Raw genomic sequence first — 5,359 nt, 5'->3', positions numbered from 1 at the left:
TGTTTATAGCCTCTGATCAATTAAATAGATCATGGCATATCTTTTATACACCTGTCTTTTGTTGAGGACTGCATGTTAGCGCCTAAATGCCTTTCATGTGTTTTTGTTGTTTTATTGCTGTCTGATTGGTGTATACCTCATATCTCATTGTACTAATACACTAAAATAGAAAGTTCTGTGAAATAAAGATGATATACAAATGTACCAGATTGAAAGTCTCTCTGTAATTTACAACCATTTACTTCTTCTTTCATATATGCAAAAATGGTTTTTCTCATTTTAACACTGATCTTAAGATTTAGGGAAAATGTTGACAAAACAACAAGCATAATACCATTATAAAGGATTTCAAATTTTGGCTGCAAAATATGCAATATGCTACAAAATTTTGTTATTTCGTTTTTTTATACATGTATATACAAATTTCATTTTAAAACAACATGCTTTTTCATTTTTTTAACATAACTTGTCTCAGTTGACACAATAATTTGAATTTGAATTGTACATAATATTCTGAAAGTACTTGTGGTTGAATAAATATACACAATAGTCTATTCCAGGTGGTTTATACACTTCTTGACACCACTACTATTACTTCATGTCTGTTTATAATGTTTAAGAGTCCTCTTCTGCATATAATTGCTATTTGTATATTTCAAGGATTCCTTCATACGTTTGCTGCTTGCACAAGTTTATCCTCCTAAGATGTTGCTCCAATGATAAAATCCTGTAATGCATACTTAGCAATCAGACTCTTGGAAAACTTCCTACAGTTCCTGTAATATAATAAAATCCACATGTAATGTTTGTTTCTGTAGTCAAGGTTCAAGCAAAAAAGATTACATCAATTTAATCACCAATGATTTACCAAACTTAATAAAATCATTGGAATGGGAAAATTTAGAATTAATAAGGAAAAAGGCTAGATTAACTATGCTGTATAAAATAAATTGGGGGTGAGTTGAAGTTCCTAAGGACAACTTAACAATATCTGATAGACGCACTAGGGGGAAACATAAATTTAGGCAAATATCAACAAATAAAGATTTCTATAAATTTTCATTTTATCCTCGCACTATTTCGGACTGGAACTCACTACCTGAAGCAATAGGTATGTCAGACACCCTGGAATCCTTCAAAAGTGGCATATCCACTCTAACATTTGAAGGATCCACAGCAACTTATTAAACTTTAAAGCCACTGTATACATAATGTATATATGTTATTGATAACGATTTTTCTTGTCATATTATTTTTAAATTAAGTCCATATGTACATAGCACACAAGTTCCGGGAAGTTTTACACTCCTACCTAGGAGTCTACTCCCGTATTCGGAAGAAGAAGAAGAAACTTATAATTAGAAGAAAACTGTATTATATTTTAAGCTTGAGCTCCGACATGATCAATTGGTGACTTTACGGTGATTTTTAGTAAAACCCAGACCCAGATTTTTTACTAGTATTTCCCACTGGGATGGGCATTGCAATACTCATAAAACCCAGGTTTTTCAATTGCCAATAATAATAATTATAACCCTGTTTCAGGACATTTTATAGCTCGCTATGCTGTTTCAGTTTTGCTCATTGTTGAAAGCTGTACATATGATCATTTATAGTTGGCAGTTTTCAGTCATTTAGACTATAGTGGATAGTTGTCTCATTGGAAATCGTGACCACGTTACATGTTTTATAAATTCAATTCAAAGTTTTATTGTCATATAAACTATACAGTTTGTGACATATAACACAACAAAAACAAATAAAGACAATAACTAAGTAACTCAATATATATATGCAGATTCAAGTAAATATTAAAGGGTCCTCTGTCCTCAGTTCCATTGAATTTTTTATAAAGGATCCTAGTTTATTCACTTGTGTTGGTGTTGATGGGTTAAGTATATTTATAATTTATTATAAATTACTTATGAAAACAAACTGTCTTCATGTACATTGTATGTGTACTACATATACCTGTATATATATAAGTATACTTAGTGCCTATAAAAACACATATCATCATTTTCAAGCCCCCTTCTAAAATGTGTTAGCCCCTTACAATCATAGCTTACACCAAAAACAGCTGATTTCTTAATTCAGATTATAGCTTGTGTAAAAATAAGTATACAATAAACAGACCAAAATATGACACTAATTATATAGACCAATGAACCCTGCCCAGACAGTATTGTACACCATACAATCAGTTTCAGACAAGGCAAAAATCACAACCTAGTTCATGATATCAGTAATTGTTTGATTTTAGTCGAGCTATTTTGATAATTTTCCTCAAACTACAAGCATAAATTAGCACATGGGAATAATATTTAATATGAAATAAGAAGAATTGAAATCTTAGGATATCAAGAATAGAAAATTTTAATCTCATAAATTTACACATGGATTAAAAATTACAGAGGTAAATAAATGTAACTACATGCCTATTCCATACATGTATATAGCAGATTAACTTTTCCTTGATCTGTTGATTGATAGTGTTTTTTTTATTTCATCAGTTTGAATGAACTCCTTTTTAAATTTGCACATGATTAAGCATTATTGTCATACCACTACAAATACTGTAACAAATACATACCAATTACATGTACTGTGGCTATAGGGTCTCATCTACATGTATATCTAATCAATTCATTCATCTCATTGTATAACTTCACTTCCACTTCCATCTTGGGAACTACAAGTGTGTATAATTCTGAAAATTTAATTTCCATTAATTATTATAAATATAAGCCCTGAACCTGATTAATTTTTTCCAAATAAAAGTAGAGGCTCCTTGCTCTAAGGCAATCACCATTTTGATTTTCGGGGGGGGGGGGGGGAGGTGGATTTGGGGATTTTTAGCTGCCACTATATGTAATGCTAAAATTGAAAGAAAAAAATTGTAAGAAAAAAATTGTTTTCAACTTGTCAAAAAGAAAATTAATAGATTGTTTTTCGCTTAAGGCACAAAAAAAGTTAGTCCAGTAAAAAAAATTCATAGCCCCTCAGAAAACCAAATGGTTGCTGTCTAAAGAGCCTGTGTTGCTCACCTTTAGTCTATGTGCATATCATAAATAAAGGACATGGATGGACCCATGACAATATAATTGTGTTTTGGTGATGGTGATGTGTTTTGTTCCCTTATCACCATCTTACGGTGTTTATATATCTCAACTTGTACGATTCGCTCATGTATGTAACAATGTTTTAGATTTTAACGAGAAAAATTTATGTATTACTGAAAAATTATTACACCAGGGTTTTTGATATCACAAACTAGTCAAAACATTTACTAAATTTTATCATCGGTACAAGGACATATCATTCGTAAATATAGTTCAACATGCAGACTTCTTATATGTTCAGGTATTTCACATCCAATTTTTTATGGAAATATTCTTTATAAAGCACAAAGGTGTCAGTATTCACCTCAAAAACTAACAAAACCTTTGAATAGACTTATTAAGAAGGGATATAGTTACGATACTGTTGTCAGGTCATTAAAGATTGCATATTTTGGCGTTAATATTGATTCACTTCTAGGGTCTTTGCATTGAAACTAAACACATTTATTCAAAAACCAGTTGTTGGCATGACACGCAGAGTTCGCGAAAAGTGTCAGTCCTCAGGATTTTGCCACCAAAATTTTGCATAGGACTGACACAATTTTAATATTTTTCAATAGAGTTAATAGTGAGGACCAGCAAATTTTCTTCAAGGACCAACAGGGAAAAAAAGATTTGGCGAACTCTGGACACGGGTTATGTTCTTCTCATATATGTTATGATGGTATGATACTAAACCCCTAATGGGAAGGATTGTGCCTGATGTTCATATGATGAAATCATAATCTTTCAGTCAGTTTAATTGAAGTCTGGAGCTGGCATGTCAGTTAACTGCTAGTAGACTGTTGTTATTTATGTATTATTGTCATTTTGTTTATTTTCTTTGGTTTCATCTTCTGACATCAGACTCGGACTTCTCTTGAACTGAATTTTAATGTGCGTATTGTTATGCGTTTACTTTTCTACATTGGCTAGAGGTATAGGGGGAGGGTTGAGATCTCACAAACATGTTTAACACCGCCACATTTTTGCGCCTGTCCCAAGTCAGGAGCCTCAGGCCTTTGTTAGTCTTGTATTATTTTAATTTTAGTTTCTTGTGTACAATTCGGAAATTAGTATGGCGTTCATTATCACTGAACTAGTATATATTTGTTTAGGGGCCAGCTGAAGGACGCCTCCGGGTGCGGGAATTTTTCGCTACATTGAAGACCTGTTGGTGACCTTCTGCTGTTGTTTTTTTCTATGGTCGGGTTGTTGTCTCTTTGGCACATTCCCCATTTCCATTCTCAATTTTATTGTATGTAGATCTTACTTTAATGAACATTCTTGCTTCTTACAATTATCTCCTTCTATAATAAACTTGGCCCAGTAGACTGAGTTAAGTATACAAAATTTATCAAAATTGTTAAAATTGACTATAAAGGGCAATAACTCCTGAAGGGGTCAATTTAACATTTTGATCATATTGTAACGTGACTGAGGGGAGGTCAACACCAATACAGACGGACGGATATAGCCACCTATACCACAACAATATATCCTGTGATGAATTCCCTGGGTAACTAAATAATACAATATATACTATATGCAAGTTTATTAACAAATGTACTTTACTTCAGACACATTGACAAAGTTAGCTACAACGTTTAAACATATAAACTTTAAATACAAGTCCTCCAGAATCTAACTGATTCAAGACTTCAAGAAATCACATCCTTCCAGTATCACAGCTGATACACAATCTCCCAGTTGCTTGACCAACTGACCTTTATCATAGAGTTTAATTACTCTTTCTCTAGACAAACAAAATAGGCATAACTAATTTTATTATCCTACACCCCAAAGACACCATTTCAGATCTGGTCTTAATCACATCTGACAATTCAACTTTAACTGCAGATAATTAAACTAGCCATTTGTCAAATTAGCCTTGCGTCATTAATTTTCTCGATACACAAATAAACAGTTATAAAGCTAAACTAAGTAGAAGTCAATATTTACAAAACATCCAAATATTACAATGTTGACTTTTTTGTACAGGTTTTACTTTGCTGTATATTATTGCTATTTACAGTTGATCTCTATCTATATAATATTCAAGGTAATAACCAAAAGCTGCAAAATTTTCTTAAAATTGCCAATTCAGGGGCAGCAACCAAACAACGGGTTTCCTAATTGGTCTGAAAATTTCACAGCAGATAGATCTAACGAACAAATTTATCATGGTTAGATTCGCTCTAAATGCTTTGGTTTCTGGGATATGAGCCGAAAACTGCATTTTACCCTATGTACTATTT

The 5,359-nt window shown here is 32.3% G+C and overlaps 1 long non-coding RNA gene across 1 annotated transcript; it reads right to left on the bottom strand.

Annotated features, from left to right (window-relative positions):
- Positions 1–386: 386 nt before the first annotated feature.
- Positions 387–3,534, bottom strand: LOC143070634 (uncharacterized). Its single transcript, XR_012976609.1, has 2 exons — positions 3,048–3,534; positions 387–776 (listed from the first exon to the last, which is right to left on the bottom strand). It is a non-coding gene; the product is annotated as an uncharacterized LOC143070634 (long non-coding RNA).
- Positions 3,535–5,359: the final 1,825 nt, after the last annotated feature.

This window comes from Mytilus galloprovincialis, chromosome 4, assembly GCF_965363235.1.
Source record: "Mytilus galloprovincialis chromosome 4, xbMytGall1.hap1.1, whole genome shotgun sequence".
Classification (NCBI taxonomy): Eukaryota; Metazoa; Mollusca; class Bivalvia; order Mytilida; family Mytilidae; genus Mytilus; species Mytilus galloprovincialis.
Note: the sequence above shows the minus strand (reverse complement) of the source record. Positions and strands in the feature narration are given on the sequence as shown.